General features: G+C 45.1%; 1 protein-coding gene across 1 annotated transcript in view; it reads right to left on the bottom strand.

The window, feature by feature from the left end:
* Window positions 1-4433, bottom strand: part of CTTNBP2NL (CTTNBP2 N-terminal like) — a 50042-nt gene extending 45609 nt beyond the window's left edge. The window contains exon 1 of the mRNA XM_019659169.1: window positions 4339-4433. The gene's annotated coding sequence lies outside the window, so the exon portion shown is untranslated. The remainder of the gene's footprint in view (window positions 1-4338) is intronic.
* Between the last annotated feature and the right edge of the window lie 14622 nt (window positions 4434-19055).

Raw genomic sequence — 19055 nt, 5'->3', positions numbered from 1 at the left:
GATTAAGGATTATAGTGTTTAACCTCAGTAACAATAGTAATAACAATTAAGGATTACAATCTTTGTGGCTCCAGAAGTCAGAAAGGATTCTGTTTAGCAGCAAAGGACCTGGTTAGATTGGGAGTTCTATCCCTGAAACACAGAGCTAGGAAACACTTGGCAGGGGGAACCATCTTACTGCATTCTTTACATCAACGCCTGTTTCCCTCCCCCACCTCCACTCTCACCTCCCCCATCGGTGGTTTCTTCTCACCGGTTTTCATCCTTCCTATGAATGCTCCTCATTTTTGGGGGGTCGTGGGGGGAGTTGTCTTCAAAAGGCAAAAACCACTTTTAATCAAAGTTATCACTGAAAAGCCCGTAAATCTCACAGGAGGGACAGTATCACAGTATCCACCAAACCATTTATATGACTCTCAGGATAGAGGTACTTAAGAGTAGAGTCTAGAATGGAACAATGGGCAATTCAGAGAGACGACATCAGATGGCTGAATCCCTTTGCCTGTCTTATTTCCCGGCCAAAAATTTCAAGAGATAATTTACATGACACAATTATGAAACACACACTATAAGACAGACACACACTCTCCTAAAAACCCCCGAATCAGATGTCTGAGCTCATGACAGATACAAGCTTTGTTTCACTCTATTTAGAAATCTTAGCTGTATATTGAAAAATTTAAAACAAAATCAACCAATAACTAAAATCAGACACTAATTCATCACCTTTGCTGAAATGCTCAAGAAGTAAAAATGTTTAATGTTAAATTGTTTAGCACACATGCAAAGTATTAATAATAACGACAATAATACCTACCAATTATTGAGTACTTCCTACATGTTAGGTACCTTGCTTTGTAATCCTTAAAAAAAATTCTAGAAGTTATTCCTATTTCACAGCAGAGGAAACTGGGATGTGGTGAAGACAGAAAACTACTCTCATTCTTGCTCACAGTGAGAGTAGCAGCATTGCGATTTGAACCCAAATTTGCCTTAAAATCTGCACTGTAAATTACCACACTCTATAGCCTCACGATAAATACGTCATTTTCTCACTGAAATGCTTTGAACTGAAACTTGGAAGACTTGATTTTTAGTTTTAGCAAACATTCAGGAAATGGGGGGGGGGCCTTTAGAAACAGGCTGACAAGCCATTCCTGGGGTCAAACACCACAGACAGGATAAATTTCCTCTAGAAAGAAATCTGTTTCTTGTCTCATGCCACCAAACACCAATTCAATGATGACCTCCAAAAACACCATTCTGCTCCACTCAGAAAAACCAAGAATTCCAATCCAGTTCTGCAAGTTCACTGGGAGCACTGCACCCAGCGCTGCCAAGACATAAACCCACTGTGGACGGATGAGTCCATTCAGGGACCCACTGCTATATGTGCTCCTGTTCACGCATTTACTCTAACTTCTTGAGAGCAGCACAAAATCAACTACAAATCCATTAACAAAACCCTAGAGTGGATCGGTAACTTCTCAAAACCAAACACTCAGAAACCATTCTTAAACAAAACCCAGCAATCAGTTCCTAGTATGCTCTCCTAAATGGACTTCATTCCTCTCTGGTCAGTCTTAGGAAAATAAAATCCTAAAATGACTAGGGCTGATTACATCAATAAATCTGATTCAGATTTCATTACAGCAAGATTATATATCTAACCAGCAGACATTTTCTTATAGAAAATTCAATATTTCAGAATTACTTAAGATACTGTAGTTTCGTGAGTCATCAGACAGGGAAAATAAAAATTAAGACAAAAAGTGGATTGTTCATACTAACAAGATGTGCCATATCTTATCAGTACATTATCTTTCTAGACTAAGGTGATAGCTTTAAACTGAGTTCAGCAAATATTCATTAAATCAAACTATATATACCAGGCACTGTGAAAGACACGAAGATTTTTTAAAAAGAAAAAACAAAACCATACTACCTGCTCTCAAAGAATTTATAATTTAATGAGATAGACTAGACATATATATATAAAAATCCTCTGCATGCGATGCTTTTCTTCATCTAATATGACCAAATAGGTGTTGAAAAAGTTAGAGAAAAGATTTCCAAGACCCTGGGGCAGCCGGTTAACTCAGGTGGTTAGAGCGCAGTGCTCATAACACCAAGATTGCCGGTTCGATTCCCACATGGGCCGAGATGCATCTTCCACAACTAGATTGAAGACAATTACTTGATTTGGAGCTGATGGGTCCTGGAAAAACACACTGTTCCCAATAAAAAAAAAAATAAAAATAAAAGATTTCTAAGACACAAACGTGTATCGAACAGGTCTTTATTGTGCCAAATAATCAAAGAGCATGACTTGCTTTTTCACTGTTCATTAAGGCCCTGGCAATGACCACTACTTTGGTCTCCTTGGTCTCTTACCTTAGTTTATTTTCTGTTCTCTGCTCATGTAATAAGATATATCTTTTTGGGATTTCCTGTTCTGCCTTTAGTTTTTCCTGCTGCTCTTGCAGGGAAAAGCGTCTTAGCCTCCTACTGCAGTGCACTTTGTGTTTGCTGGAGGGACCCTCGGCACAGTTTCTCCTTTGTGCTGTTTTAATGGAGATCTGGAAACAATCACTGAGCAGATCTGTGAGCACCGAGAGTGGCTCTGAAAACTTTGAGCCTGGGTATTCAAAAATAATTACCTTCAGGAAGTCTACATTCAGAAATTTTCATCAGGAAGGCGAAAAACAGCCATTATCATCACCTTCTCTGAGTCCAACTCCTTGCATCTCATTGTTATTAGCTTTAGCTATAGAAAACAGTAGTAAGATGGACTACAGATAGAAAGCAAAAGAAATAAGCTAAAAAAATGTGGCAAATTTTAATAAATGCAAGTGCTAGCAATAGATGATTACTGAGGATTCAACGGCATTAACGTTCGGCCCAAATCATCAATATTTTGCACCTGCTGAAATGAAGGCCAGTTTGACAAGCCTTATGAGAGCACCACAGAGATACTTTTGGTAGTTACAACACGCGTGAATAGCTAAAGTTAACTTTGTTTTTATTTATCCTTCTCTCTGAGATTTAAAATGTGTTCTTACTTTTCATCCCCCAAACTTTGGTGGGTAACCCTGTTCTTGTAAAACCAATCTGTAACACCATGTATGTATCAGTTCCTCCTGGAGGGAAACACCCGCCATAAAAAGGGGGGCTAGAGAGTAACTAAAGGCCACAGGACCCGATTAATCATAAACCTAGAGGACAGATCCTGAATTTTCTTCAGACACTTCCTGCCTTGTTTCAACCGAACTATATACCTCCAAGGTTAACAACCGAACTATATACCTTCAAGGTTAACTGCAGTCTCCCTGAGCAACGGACCAGCCCACCCTAGACTCATTCCTAATCTAATGCTCTTTATTTACTCATCAATACTGTTTGATTTGAAAGTATGCTGTTATTCACTGACAGTCAATACACACTGCACTCCTCCCCACACAAGGCCAACTCTGGGGATGGCCAACACACCCACTTCACTGTGAAACATCAAGGATGGTTTTTCATCAAGTTCTCAGGGAAGAAATAAGGTGGAAAGCAAAAATGAAACACAACTCAAACCTGAAAAACCCTTAGAAGTCGGGTTCTCCCTGAAAGAACAGAGTAGAGGGAAGGTACAAAGGGGGGCGTGGGGATGGGGAGTTACTATTTCTCCTTCCTCCAGAGTCTAAAAAAAAAAAAAAAAGCCCCGCAGCAGGTGGGCTCTCGACCCCCACAGGAGGACAGAGGATCTGAGGGGTTTCGGGAGGAAGGCTGAGGACCAGAGCATGGGGGATGGGAAGAACTGACGTGGGGGAAGGCCGCCTGGTCTGTGGAGCTGGCAGCCTGGATCGGGTCTTTGATTTTTGCTTTGCTCCATCACTCTTTTTTTGGAAAACACTGATTTTTATCTTATGGAAGAAACCAGCTCTGGTGCCACCTTAGCGAGCAGGGGCAGGTGTTGGAAGGGATGTCTGGCCTCCCCGGGGGACAAAATGGGGTGGGAGCGGCAGCCTAAAGAATGGGAACCTGTGCGCCCTCCCCCAAGGTTGGGGCGCTGGGCGGGGGTGTGTCTTTAAATCAGACATGTCAGGAGGGGAGCCCCTTCAATGGAGCTGGATTGATGAGGGATAATAAGTAGCTGCAAGGAGCCTCGAAGGATGAGGAGCCGCCTCCACGGGGAATACCGGGAGGTGGAAGAGACGGCCCCGCCCCCTCCGGGGATGGACGCGAATGGCAGTTGGGACGGTGGCGGGAGGACACTGATGGTCCTACCCTTAGTTTTCTCTTGAGAACACGGCCTCCCAGCCACCGCCAAGCCCCAGCCCTAGCGGCTCCTACCTTTCCCCGGCGCTCCGGGCTCCGCTCCCCACCGCCTCCGCGAACCCGCTCCCATCCACAGTTTCCCGAGTCCCCGCCCCTCAACCACCAGGCGGGGGCACTGGCATTCGCCAGGGCCAATCGCCACCTCGCCTCTCCAGCCCCGGCACCAATTCGCGCCGGCTGGAGGCGGGGCTTCTCCAATGTCATTGAGGCTCCTCCCGGGGCCCCAAGATCCCTTTTGTTTGGGGAGAGCCAAGCTGGGATTGAGCTCGCGTCACTTCCGGGAGGAAGCATCCCCCTCCGGCCTGATCTTGGCGTTTGGCTCGCGCCCCTCCCCGCCCGGCTTCTGCAACTTTCCATCCTCTGTGTGGTTTCCGGGCAGGACCGGGCGAGTGCTTCGTGCCTTAACCCTCCTGGTCTAGGAAGCTTAGGAATGGCGGGTGCCCTGATCGATTGGGCCACATTAACGTTTAAAGTGCGCTTAGTGTCTGCTTTAGAATTTGTTGAAAACCTGGTAACGTCTTTCCTGCTTTCTCCTTTTTTCTTGGACGAGCTTGTGGGTGTGGTGCTAGAAGCAAGGGCGCAAAGATGAAAAACCCGGAGACCCCCGCCCTTTCTCTTTTCACGTTACATTTAGAAGAGCATACTTGCTCTGGAGCCCCTGGGGAGGGAACACCGGCTAGCACCAGGGAGAGTATAAACCGAGTCTGACTTGCTTCACAGGTGGAAGTCGAATGAGTAATTGCAAATTTGAGCATCAAGGTTTTCCACGCTATGCTTGTCAGACGAGGGGACTTTTTTGTGCCCTTCACACCCTTATACTGTGGGCAATGGCGTTTGCAGTGAAGCTGGAACAAAGGACAGTGTAGAGGATCCAAGGAGTGTCTGTCCCTTCTTATGAACGCAGGGACGAAGATCTTGCTGGTGGCTGGAAGCCCTATCAGGACCAAAGAGGGGAGAGGATATACATCCCTACCTGAGGTCAAGGTTTCAGGATTCCTTTTCAGTTCACAGACTGATTCAAAAGATTAACAACCACATTATTTTAAATACGATACAATAAATGCTTATAATACAATTGAATATTGATAATGCATAAATAGTGTACTAACTTTAATAATGTACTAATCTTAACAATTATTAAACAAAACCGGGGCTTAATGTTCACCTAGGCAGATATAATCTTCAAGACAGATGCAGCCCTGCCCTCATTCAATTTACAGTCTGGTGGAGGGATGTGGTCAGTCTGTTCAGTCACAGGGAAATTGGAAAGAAGTAAACCAGTTTTTATGTCATCACTGTGCCAGGTACTTTCATATATTTAATCCCCACTACTTCATGAAAAAATCATTTCTAACCTTGAAGCTAGACATCATTGTGCCAATTTTAGAGATGAGACGATAGGGATTCGGAGAAATTAAATAAAGTCATAAAGCTAGTAAATGGGAAAGGAAGAACTTCCAACAGTGATGAATGATTCCAAACCTGTGCCATATTTTTGTTTATCTCACACTGGCACTTACGAGGACAGGTCCAGAGAAGGGACCTAGATGACTATAAAATCAACAGAGCCAGGAAAAAGCTTCATGCCTCCCCTTACTGATTGATTATAGGCTTGAGAGGGTCATTTGTATACTTGAAAGACAGCAAGGCTGTACTGAGGTGCTCAACAGCAGCCCAGGTGCCTTTTAGGTAATGAACTAGGAAATACAGAACTTCAGAAAGACATCATGCCCTGTGTTCAGGTGACTGACACTCTGAGAGGCAAGATAAAGGGCCAGGCACGTAGTAGGTGCTCAACAAATAGTGACTTGACTTGAAACAAAATGTCTTGAGATGATTCCAAACACACAGTTCAGGTGCTGGAATAGGCCCATGAATTTGAAAAATCCCATTTCCTCCTCCACCCTTTTGCTCAGCCTAAGGGTGTGCAATGAGGAAGTACCTCATTGCCTGACAATGAGGCAGATGTGGGAGAACAGGCTATTTTCTGCCGACTTCTGAGTCACTCTAAGAGTTGTCCTAGCAAATCAGCTCCTCCCTCCTTCCTCTCATTCCCTTTGTAGCTGTTAACCCACCACCACCCATTCTACTCCCACGCTGTAGGGCTCTCTGACCTATTCCGTTTATAGCACCTGGCAGCTCCCCCGACTCCCAGAGCTCCCTCCTGTCCATTCTTCATTGTGGGAGGACCCAGCAAGAATTAGATCATCTTTGCCTAGTAAGATTCAGAATCCTGAGGGTATTCAGATTGCTGTTGTCAACGAAGAGTCTCTGCCACCAACCCAATGCTAACAGGAGTACCCAATCTGGGGTGTGGTGGAGGGTGGAGGCAAGACTTTATTCAGGTAAACAGTTTGCAAACTGGGGAAAATGCAGCCTAGAGGAAGGGGAAAAATTGAAAATACATGCTCCTGACAAAGGGGATGCTGCCTTTTATAAAGTGCCATCCTGATCCTGGATTGGTCTGTTTTTATGCAAATAAGGAATCAAAATTTTTACTGTTTGATTGATGCAAATTGCACTGTCCTGATTGGTCAGAATCACACATTCTGACTGGTTGTTATCTAGCCACTCTGCTTGGTTGGTAAAGATGCAAATGAGGATATAGTTGCTCAGCTTTGATTGGACAGGGCAGGTCTCAGCCCATTGGTTGAAATATGATTTCAATAACTTCTTTATAAGGTTCTGCTCAGACTGCAAGAATGCAGTGCAGGAGGCATGGCTAGCTCAGTCTGTGGCCCTGTATGTGACAGGCCTCTTCAAACAATGGCTGCTGGGCTCTCAATTATGAATTTGGTCCCAGTTAACCACAAGGAGTACTTTTTAAAAAAAAGTATTTTATTGGGGAATTGGGGGAGGGGAACAGCGTTGGGGAATTGGGCGAGGGGAACAAACAAGTTGCTGTCCTTTTGTTCTTTAGTCTAGTTGTGGAGGACGCCGCTTCACTGGCCCATGTTGGTATTATCATTGCGCTCTTCCCGAATGAGGCAGTCGCTCGCCGGCCAATGGACGGCCGCTCATGGCAGCTCACACAGGCTGCCTGCTGCTCACACTGGCTGCCAGCCACTCACGGTAGCTCACGGCAGCCCACTGCAGCTTCACTGCAGCCTATGCCGTTGCCCGTGACTCATGGAAGCCCAGCTTCAGGTTGAGCTCTTGTTCACCATCTTACCTGTAGAGGGCAGTGTCACTGGCCCTCATGTGGGATCTGAACCGGGGCCCTGCTGCTCAGAGCTGGTGTCCCAAGCCAACTCTTAACTAACGCGCCATTCAGCTGGCCCACAAGGAATCCTTTTTGACAGATACATTCCTTCTGGGGTAAACACTTTCAATTCATCACCCTTGGAAGTAGTTAATGAGCAGGGTTGTGAACTTCAGGACACCTTCAGGCTGCAGCTGCAGCCATGAGAGATAGTTCTGATGTTATCATGGTTTAATATATAAAATGTATAAATAAATTTATAGTACAGAGATGTACATAGAAGTCAAAAGTGGGTCCATACTACCTTGTTTGTATAACCCAATGTGGTATTTATATATCTTATCAACTTGCCTGTAAATATTTATTAAATGCCTACTGTGTGTCAGGCAACAACTTAGTAGGAAGTTCTAAAGATTATATAGATTGGGTCAACTTTTCTCCAAACAGGTAAACTTTCTAGGTAGGTGTTCCATAAATGTTTATTGCTGGCTTGGGGAAGCAATGATGGAGTCAAGAGGGCTAGACTGGAATTTAAGACACATGAAGTTGTGCCAGGGTTCTCCCTCTGTCACAAACTGTTCTAGTTTCCTAGGGCTGCCATAACAAATGACCACAAAACAGGCAGCTTAACATGGAAATTTATTCTCTCTTTATCTGGAAGCTAGAAGTGTAAAATCAAGGTGTTGACAATGTTGGTTCCTTCTGGGGGCTCTGGGAGGATTCATTCCCTGTGTCTCTCCCTGCTTCTGGTGGTTCCCGGACAATCCTTGGCCTGTGGCTGCATCACCCTGCCTCTGTCTTCACACGGCTTTCTTTCCCCTGTCTCGATGTCTCCATATGTCTTCTCTTCTTATAAGGAAAACCGTCATATGGGATTTAGAGCTGACACTAATCAGTTAGGACCTCATATTAACTCATTACATCTGCAAAGACCCTATTTCCAAACAAGTTCATATCTTGAGGTTCCAGGTGGACAGGCATTTTGAGAGGAGGAAACATTCAAACTGGTATGCAAACCCACTTCTCGGAATAATAACCCCACTTAACTCCATCTGACTTCATTGGTAAATAACATAAAAGTAATGAACTAATTCCCAAAGCTCATTTCAGTTCTATGGTTATATGATAATTATATATGCTAGAAGGCATTTATCAAGCTTTTACTATGTCACAGGTAATATAAAATTGCTTTACAGTACATCTGATTTAACCCTTAAAAGAATCCCAGGAGGTAGACGTAAATATCCTCATTTTATAGATAAGGAAATTGAGGCACAAAAAGGTCTATGGTCATAGAATTCATAGTGATGAACATAAAATATTTACTCAGATCTGATACCAATTACTATGTGCTATCATCTATCATGCTAGATGGCTTAGGAAGATAGGGCTTGCTACCAATATTTTAAAATTTGTTTTATGGAATACTTGGAGCTGAGCAGCAATCTTCCTGGGGTTAGGTGTGTTGTTTGGGCCAATTTTAAAACAAGGGAAAGCAAGAGAGGAGAGAATGGTGGATGGCAATGAAAATTTAGTAGGGAAGCGGAGAACGAGGGGCACTTAGCTGAGCCTCTGTTTCCTTATTTGTGAAATGAGATAATAGTCTCAGCCCACAACACCTGGTGGTTGTGACTTTCCAAGTGAGATGATGGACTTATGTGTTTAGTTAACTCTATGAGGGGTTATTATAAACTACCTGGGATGTTTTGCTCAAACTCTCCTCTTTGGGTCCCAGTCCTGCAGCTAAATAAACATCTGGGAGTTGTCGCCGTCTAGAAGCCTGAGAAGGCTCTCTAGTCAGGGAACAGGCTGAAGCGGGGTGGAAGGTGGGCTCTCCACGGCTCCCAGCATTTTCTCCCGCCATTTGTTTCCGCAAAGGCCTTTCTGAGATTCCTTAAGCGTTCTCTTCCTGCTCGATCTGCTCCATCTGGGCGACGACTGGGGCACGCGGAGTGGAGAGATTTCTGGGTGTGGCCCTCGCTGTGTTCGCGAGCTTATTGCGCCCCCTAGTGCCGAGCGATGAGTCCTGCAGCTGTCTGCTCCCCTCGTGGCGATCTCAGCGCCCTCCTGACCGACCATTTCGCCTGACAGGCAGGAAAAACACTTCACCTGACAGTTTATCCGTTTATGGGTGTGGGCTGAGACCACCACAGGTAGGGAGCTCCAGGAGCCAGCAGTTTGAAAAACCATCTTCAAGGAAAGATTCTTCAGTTTTTAGCTAAATGTTGGGGCCAGCTTGGCCAGGAGGGATCCAGGAAGTTCTTATCCTGGATTATGTAGGGGGAGGTCTGGGAGGGAAAGGAAAATAAATCTAACATTGAGTGCCTACTATGTATCAGGCACTGTGCCTGACGCTTTACCAATATTACATGTATACCCCTTGTCACCTTTACATATAGAATCCTTATACAATCCTTGTGACCATGCTAAGAGGTAATTATTGTTACTCCTGGTTTCTCAGGTAAGAAAGCAAGTTAAATGTCTTGCCGAAGGTCACATAATAACAATAATGATGATAAAACATCAACCACTTATGTAGTACCTACTTCTCACCAGGCACGTTATTTCTTTTAATCCTCACAGCAAACCTTTAGTTATTACAATCTCCATTTTACTGAGGAGGCCATTGGGATTTAGGTAGTTTAAGAAAGGGATAACGAGGAAGCCTGACTGAGGTCAAAGAGCTGGGCCCTCCGGACTCCAGTCCCACGCTGTTTCCCTTCCAGGATTGCCTCATGGAGCTGGTGGGTGGTGGCTGAAGGTGGGGCTGAGCCCAGGCCCATGTGACTCACTGATCTTTCCATTACTGGAGCTGCCTGGCAGTCCTTCCTGAGCACCAGGAAACTAGGGCGATGTGGTTTTTTTGGATCTCCAGATCCAAAGATAGGATCCTTTCTTAGGATGGCAATGACAAAGCCAAGGCCGAAGTTCACGGGATTCTGGGAACAGTTTGCTTGGGGAAATGCACCCTGGGAATTGCACAACAGTGTTGCTGTTAAAGGCCTTGGGGAGGGCACCCAGAGGACCCAGGGTCCTGTCTCCCTCATGCTATGTGAAACTCACATGCTCCTCTGAAATTAAGGGGCCGGCATGGGGAACATAAAGCTCATAGAAGGGCAAAAAGGAAAGGTAGATGGGGTGCAGTCTAGCCCAGACAGAAAATTCCTAGAAATAGGTGAGGTACACTGTGGAGTTTCCAAATCACCCAGCAAAGTTCCCAAGGATTTGAGTCATCTTTAACTCCTCTTCTCACCCCCAAAATACAGACTAGTCATAGGTCTCTGGAAGAATGCTCTACTCATATGTTCCTTTGGATGCGTCTCAAGTTTTCCTTTGCATTCTGATCTCTGAAATTATAATTGAAAAACATATACCAGGTGATGAGTTGATCAACTGGTTAATGTTATGTTTTTTATTTCCAAGTGTTATATAGGCAGACAGGTGGGAAATTATATCAGTCGGCTACTGTTTTTCAACTGCAAGTTGACTTATTTCATTAAAGGTTGACTCTTTCCCTCTCTTCCAACCCTTCCCCTTTCGGTCTCTCTTCCTGCTCCTCCTCTGCCCTGGTGCCTTCTTCCCCAAAAACTTGGAGCCAGATCCCCTTTCTGTCCCCGCTGGCTATTCAGACAAAGCTCTAGGCTGAGTTGCTTTGCCAGAAGGGCTGAAGCTAACTGGAAGGCGTGGCCCTCTTTCTCTTTCCCCTCTGTTCCCCCTTTCCCCCACATGTGGGCTGACATGAAGCAGAAAATAATTTCTGTGCTATGGCCAGAGACGGAGCGTCTGCTCAGCTGGGCTGCCCTATGGTTTCAATTTGATGAAAGCCAATTACACATTTCCCCTGGTCTGTTATTTCAGCTGAGGCACCACAAGGTTGGATGAATGGGTCCTTGTTGCTCACAAAAGGGAGAAATATTTGTAGGGAAAGTAATGACCCAGTGATGGCTGCACCGTCATTTCTAGGTAATTTTCTGGTAAGTGGCCCTTTGGAGTAGGTTGGTGCAGGAAGTTGCTGTGTCCTCATTTCCTGCTTCATGGCTCCTGCTGGGTTCTGCAAGGACTGGTTGGCCTTGAACCAAGTGACCAGGTGACTCAGGTTTCCTGCTTCCTTGAGAGGAGTCTGTATATTTCTCATCCCCTTTTCTTTCCACCATCTTGCCTCCCTCTTCTCCTTTTGTTCCTAAAATAATCCTGGAGTGCCCCCTGTCATTAGCATGAGAATGTACACACAGCTCTGACCTCAGCATGCTCACAGTCTTGAGGGGAGTAAGACTCAGGTAACTCGTGCCCCACATTCTCCGGCTTTCTGTAGCCACACTTTCCAAAGAAATTAACCCAACCCACTGTATTATGTCATAATTGGGACTCCTCCAGATATAAGGGACTGTAAACCCCTCCTAGATTGTGCAGAGCAAAAAGGGTTTTTATTGGTTCAAGCCACAAAAAAAGTCCACGAGTAGGCTAACCTCAGAAGAGGCTGGATCTGGCTTTTCAAAAATGTTACCAGGATCAAGTTTCTCTCCGTGTATCTCTCATCTCTACTTCTGTGTTGGTTCTATTTACAGACACGCTTTCTTCTTCAGTTGGCCATAAGCATAGGAGCTCTAGCTTCGGATCCAGTCATATTCAATAGGAAAGAGCACCTCCCTTTTTCCCAGAAGTCTGAGAAAAATCTCAGTCTGTCTTCTTGGCTCTGGTTGGACCATGTGTTCATCCCTGGACCAATCACTGTGGTCAGAAGGATGTGTTGCTTTGATTGACTAGGTCTAGGTCACGTGCTCTACCTAGAGCTACAGATTAAGTGTGGGGAAAAGCTATAACCTTAAACGAAAATTCATTCATTCCCCCCAACATGGGAATGGGTGTTTGGGAAGCAAATAGTGAGTGTTTACTCCACATTTGAGGGTACGTCTCACATTTGCTTTCCCGTCAGCCTGAGCTGCAGCCTGCATCTCTCACCAGCCCAGCTCTGGTCTTGGCCTGGACTTTCCTAGCTGCCAGCCATTGTCAGAAGCTCTAGGATGGTGGCTCTTCATCTTTCGTTGCCCAAAGCACTACTAACAAAAGACTGTTGCTGTAGCAGCTTTTCACTGAGGATTTGGGGGACCAGTGTAGTTTTAAAAAGGTTTTTAAAGATTAGAGGTTCTCAGATTTGAGGGTGTATTGGAATCACCTGAAGGTCTTGTTAAATCACAGATTGCTGGGTCCTCTCTCCAGAGTTTCAGCAAAAACATTTTGAGCTCCTGTGTGTTAGACACAATGGTTACAGTGGTGGCTTTAGTCCCTGCTCCAAAATTCCTCTAACTTTGTCATGCAGAGTGATTTAATTCCTAATTGCTCAAACCGTTCTCCTCTCAGTTCTACCCAGAGGCTTTCATTTTTCAGAGCTAGATAAGCCCATGAAGTCACTTTCTTCAATAAAGGAATTGATTTGTACTATCCGTGGAGGTCAACTGACTCAAATGGTACCCCGTTTCTGTGATAATATTTTAATTTGTTTTCCTGTGGCTAGGCAAACAGGGAAGGTTGTGGGTGATGTACAATGCCAGAGGCATTGATAGGTGTGGCTTTCGGAGGCACTAAAGAGGGAGTGGAATCTTCTTTAAGGAAGAGCTGCTTGACTCTTCTGTAGCATCATGGAGTCACTTTAGAGCCAGACCCACTAGCTGCATGACCTTGACCTTGACACGTCACTTAACTACCTTGAATTTCAAAGCCCTTATCCATAAAATTGGGAAAATAATAATGTGGTTCACAGGGTTGTAGTAAAGATGAAATGAGACACCAGGAAACTTATTGATACCCTTTTCTCTCTACCACCAATCGATCACTGAGTCCTGTCAGTTTTACCTCCTGAATATCTCAAATCTTTTTACTTCTGTTTCTACCATCATCACCACCTTGGTCTGTCCGTTATCTTGTTTCTCTCCAGGACAATAGCAGTAGTTTTTTAAGTCGTCTCCTAGCATTCATTCTGGCCCCTTCCAGTTCATTCTCCAAACAGCAAGTGGAGTAGATTTTAAGGAAACACAATCTAATCATGTCATACCCTTTCCCTCCTGATTAAAACTTTTTAGTGTTCTTAGGATAACATGATTTACAAAGCCCTCATATTTGCTTCCTGCTTATATCTTTAGCATCATCGAGTCCTACTCTGCCCCAGACAACTGGCTTATGATGACTCTCTCCTTGACCAAACTTTAGTCAGGCTCCTCTGAGCCCTGTTCTTGACAAGGTCTCAGTGTTGCCACACTCATCCCCTCCCCTGCCTTGCTGAGCCTGCATAGCCCAGTCTTAGCAGGAATCCTGCTGAGCCAGTTTAGAGAATTCGCCTACCCAGGATACTTGATCAAGTTCTTCATCCCCCGCCTTTGATGTCTAAGATTTGGCCTGCCTTCAGCAAGAATCTTGTTCAATTGGTTTAGCAAGAATCCCCCCTACCATCAATGTCTCCTCTTAGTAAATTTTCACCCCTATTTGTTTATCTGGATTTGGGGTTGAGCCCCATCCTTCTCCCCTAATGCCAGTCTGGCCACCTTTGGCAATAGTCCTGAGTCAAGTCTTCCTTACCATGTTAACAAGTGTTAGAATAATCTTTTTTTTTGAACGCTGGCTGCTTTTCTGTTCCTGAATCTTTGCTAATATTACTTTTAAAAAATTTTTTGAACTGCTCTCCCTCCCATATTACCTAAAGCCTACACATCTTTCAGATTTCATCTCAATGTGACTTTCTCAGGAAAGTTTCCTTAGCCCAATAGAGTGAATAGGTTCCAGTATACTGTTTTTGTGGTATGTGTCATGATTTGTAATTATATGTTTGTGCGATTATCTTGATGAATGTGGCCTACATAACTCTTTTTTTTTTTTTAAAGATTTTTTATTGGGGAATTGGGGGATGGGAACAGTGCTGAGGAATTGGGGGAAGGGGAACAGACAAGTTGCTGTCCTTTTGTTCTTCAGTCTAGTTGTGGAGGACGTTGTTTCACTGGCCCAAGTTGGCACCATCATTGCGCTCTTCCCGGGCGAGGCAGATCAGTCGCCGGCTTCTGGACGGCCGCTCATGGCAGCTGCTGGCCGCTCACGCTGGCTGCTGGCCACACACGGTAGCCCATGGCAACCCACTGCAGCAGGGGCTGCAGCCTACGCTGTCGCCGGCAACTCAACGACTCACGGCAGCCCAGCTCCAGGTTGAGCTGTTGTTCAGCATCTTAGCTGTGGAGGGCAGTGTCACTGGCCTTCATATGTGGGATCCGAACCGGGGCCCTCTGGCGTCCCAAGCCAGCTCTTAACCGACACACCACTCGACCAGCCCCCCTACATAACTCTTTTGTATGCCCCATGAGGACAGGGAGAACATGTCTCTTTTACTCATTATTCTTATCTCTAGTGCCTTAACACAGTACCTGGCACATAGTAGGTGTTCTATAAATGTTTGTTGATTGAATGAATGAATGAATGAATGAGTGAATGAATGAATGAAAGTGCACTGTATATAGCAGGTGCTCTATAAATCATTTCTCCTAATCTCCAGCTGTGGTGATAATCCCAGACATTGTTGTGGGAGACACAACCTTCTATTGTCTATTTTAACCTACCACCAACCTTCCTGGGGGAAATCTAGTGTCATACCTTTAGAGGTGCCTGGGAAGCCCAGAGAGTTGAGGTGGCCCCCCTGAAAAATCCCCTTACAACTACCACCAGGACCATGATTGACTCACCGTTTAATCCTCAAGGCCTAGGACAGTGCCTGGGGCTGGTGGTTATTCAAATAAATGATCTTGGAATTGAGAAAATGTCTGGAAGGGACCCAGTGACCCATTTGGGTAGTTCCCAGGATGACAGATAATCCCCGTGACTCAGATGGTCTCCTGCATGGATGCTGATGGATATGGGTACGTGTTCTGCCCTGATGGCTGCCAGTTTAGCAAAAGATGCCCTGTGGAGAATAAAGCCCACGAGAGACTTTTCTAAGTGCCTCGTACAGTAAAGCAGAGAAATGGCAATATGCACTTTGTGAGATTTCTGAACTATTTGTACTATTGCCATCTGTTTCTCTATAGTATTTATTAGTAGATTGGTGGGGAGGAGTAGGGAGAGAGAGGACACAGCACGAAAGCGGGGAGCTGGGTGTCTAGTCCAGGACCTGACCGCACTTCCGCTTCCTCCACTCTCTCCCTCCCCTAGTGCCAAGCTTTGTGAGACCCCTCCAGTGCCCCACCCTCGCCTTCCATCCTCCCCGCTTCCCTTTGTGATCTTGCTCCAGCCTGCACTATACAACTGCTCCCCTAAGATTTCCAATGACCAGCTTGTTGATAAGCCATGTGGATAGATCCGGGCCCGAACTCATGCTCCAGAAGCTTTAGGAAGCTCTCTGTGATCCCTAAGACCAAATTAGGGGCCCCCTTTCCCATCCTATCTTCTCTCAACGCACCCTGTACTCCCTGTGCTTTTACTTGTATCTGTGTCTGCCCCAGACTGAAAGCTCCTTGGAGGCAGGGACTCTGCCTGGTTCATGGCTCTATGCACAGTTTGTAGCCCAGTGCCTGGCACATAGTAGGCATGCATACTATTTATTAAATGAAAGAAGTGATCTCCTAAAGCTTTGTCAGAGCTATCCTACTATAGTCATTAAGAACAAGGACATTGAAGCCAGGCTGTCTCGGTTCCAATCCTGGCTGGAACCCTGACTCTCTGTGTAGTCTGGAGCGAGCTACTTAACTCTGTGCCCTGGTTTCCTATTTTAAAAATGTTTCTTACCTCATAGGATTGCTTTGAGGGTTAAATAAATTCATGCTTATAATGCCTGGCATAAAGTAAGTGAGTAAGTGCCATATAAATAGAAGAACTTACTCTGTGACCAAACATGGCTAATTTTGAGAGCGAAAGGGGTGCTATTAATAATTAGATCAGGACAACAGGTATGAACCAAGACCATCCTGGGCAAACAGGGACATTTGTTTACCCCACCTACAAGGGTTCATTTGTTAAATAATGTCTGCATTTCTGTTGGTTTTGTCACTCTCTGTCCGTTCTCCTCTAATGATCAGCAGTAAACTCCTCCAAACATAAAAGCCCATGTGTTTATTTTTAGGGACAACGGAGGAAGGAAAACCTGGAGAGACAGTGTCCTAAGGGACAGAGCTGGGAGGACAGCACGAGAGACACAGAAATGAAGTTGAATTCTTGGGCTGTGGGTATAGGGAAAAAGGGGAGCCTTCCCATATCCCCTGGAAGCCTGAGGGCTTCAGTGAGAAGGCCCACACCATTTCCGGATGGGTGGCATGATTCTGAGGGCTCCAGCCTCCCTGGAGCCTGGTCTGTGGGGGAGGATGTGTGAGCCAGGCTGCCTGGGCTGATCCCCTTGTCTTGCCTGTGCTGTCTGCCTGTTGAGTTTGCTGCTTTCTCTCAAACTGTGTCAGAAACACGTGGTTCCATTTGCTTCCCCATCAGGGAATGTTCTTTCATTACCTTAAAAGAGTCGTTTTTATGAACTGGGATAAACACCTGGTGGGCAGCAGTTTTATCCCATGGTCATTCCAATTTGAATTCTATTATTTCTCCTGTTTACCTGGGGAGGGGAAAAATATACTTTCTCAACAGTGTGTTCCTGTTTCTGGTTTCCCAGACAGATGCACCATCAGATAACAGCAGCTCTGCAGCTGGCTGCACCTGCCTGGAATATCAAGTGCTGGTCGTGGCCATGGCACTTGAGGGGTGGGGGAGGGGGAGAGCGGCCTTTTGCATTTTGAAATATGAAGCCTGTCAGTCTGAGACGCTACCCTTCAGAGATGTGTCTCAACTCCATTCTTCCTTTCTCTCCTGGGATGGGATTAGAGGTGGAAGTGGTGAAGGGGGGAAGGCTAAGAGAATGAACTAACATTTAGTGACACTTCCTATGTGCCAAGCAGTGGTAACCTTCCATTTCATTTAATACTCAGAACAACCTTAGAATAGAGATGTTAGCCTTTCTACTTCACAGATAAAATAACATGCTAAGGATATGTCAATGGTTGGCAGGAATTTGAATCTGCTTCTATCCGATTCCAAATCCCATGCCTTTTATATTACATCTCTGAGGCCCCGAGAGGGTGAGAATTTGCACAATGTCACACAGCCAGCGTAGAAGGACGTTATATGTTTCTAGACTCCCAAAGGGAGGGATAGGCAGGGCTAGACAAAACATGTGGGTCATGTGCTTAATTAATATCGGAGAGAGAGGGAGAAGTTTTTGGCTGTTAGCGATTCCATCTTTTATTCATTCAGCAAATACATATACAGTGTTTACTATGTGTCAGGCACAGTGTATCAACTTATGTGATGAATACAGTAGAAAAAGCAGACTTGAGGTTATATGTAGTAATTGATCTCAGTTTTAGACACGCTAAGCTTGAGATACAGGTTTTTTTTTTTTATTAGGCATTTGGATATACAGTCCTGTCTGGAACTCTGGGGAAAAGTGTGTGTAAGAAATATAGATATTGAGAATGATTTTCAAATAGGTGGTAGTTATACCATTAGCAACGAGTGACATAAGGTTATATGAGCGGGAAGAGCATTGAGGATGGAACGTCAGGTAACCCTTACGCTTCAAAGGGCAAACAAAGTGAAGAGTTCATAAAGAAGATTAAGAAGAATTGTCCAGAGGTGTAGGCAGAGAGAATCAGGAGACAGGGATAAATTTAGCGAGATTCTTTTTTCTATATCTTTTTTTTTTTTTAATTGGGGAATTTGGGAGGGGGACCAGCCAAGTTGTTCTTCAGTCTTAGTTGTGAAGGGCATCAGTCGCCATCTGGCTTCCCGTCGGCAGCTTGTGGCCTCTAAGCTCAAGGTGCTGTGCTACAATGTTAGTTGCGGGTGGGCATAGCCACCATCCCACGCAGGAGTCAAACCCGGCCGCCTCATTGTTAAGAGTGCACGCTCTATCCACTGAGCCATCCAAGCGGCAGCTCAGCTCAATCTGCTGAGTTCAGTCTTAGTTGTGGTGGGTGTAGCCCACCATTGAACAGGCAGTCTTCTTAGGAGCACGTGCTCTCACCAGCTGAGCCATCCTGCCACCTATTGGCAGCTCAGTGGCAGCTCAGTTTGGGCACAGCATCACTGGCCCATGTGGGAATTGAACTGGTGGCCCTGTTGCTCAGAGCTCATGTTAAGCTAAATCTTAACCAATTGAGCCACTCAGCTGGCTTTTTATTTCCTTTTTAAAAATCAACCTATTGAGGTGTAATTTACATATAACCAATGCACCCATTTTGAGGGTACAGTTCCCAGGAAGATATCACCATGAGATGATACCATCTCAGCAGCCAACAAAAAAAGCAGTGCAGTTTTGACAAATGTATACACCCATGAAACATCCACTCCAGTCAAGATATAGCATACTTCCATCATATTAAAAGTTCCCCGTGCCCCTCCCCCATTACCCCCTGCCCTGCCTGCTCCAGGCAACCACTGATCTGATTTCTTTCACCACAGATTAGTTTTACTTATTCTAGAATTTCGTATCAATGGAATCACACGGTATATACTTTTT

This window comes from Hipposideros armiger, unplaced genomic scaffold, assembly GCF_001890085.2.
Source record: "Hipposideros armiger isolate ML-2016 unplaced genomic scaffold, ASM189008v1 scaffold_297, whole genome shotgun sequence".
NCBI classification, from domain to species: domain Eukaryota; kingdom Metazoa; phylum Chordata; class Mammalia; order Chiroptera; family Hipposideridae; genus Hipposideros; species Hipposideros armiger.
The sequence above is the reverse complement of the archived record's forward strand: the minus strand, read 5'-3'. Positions and strand labels throughout refer to the sequence as shown.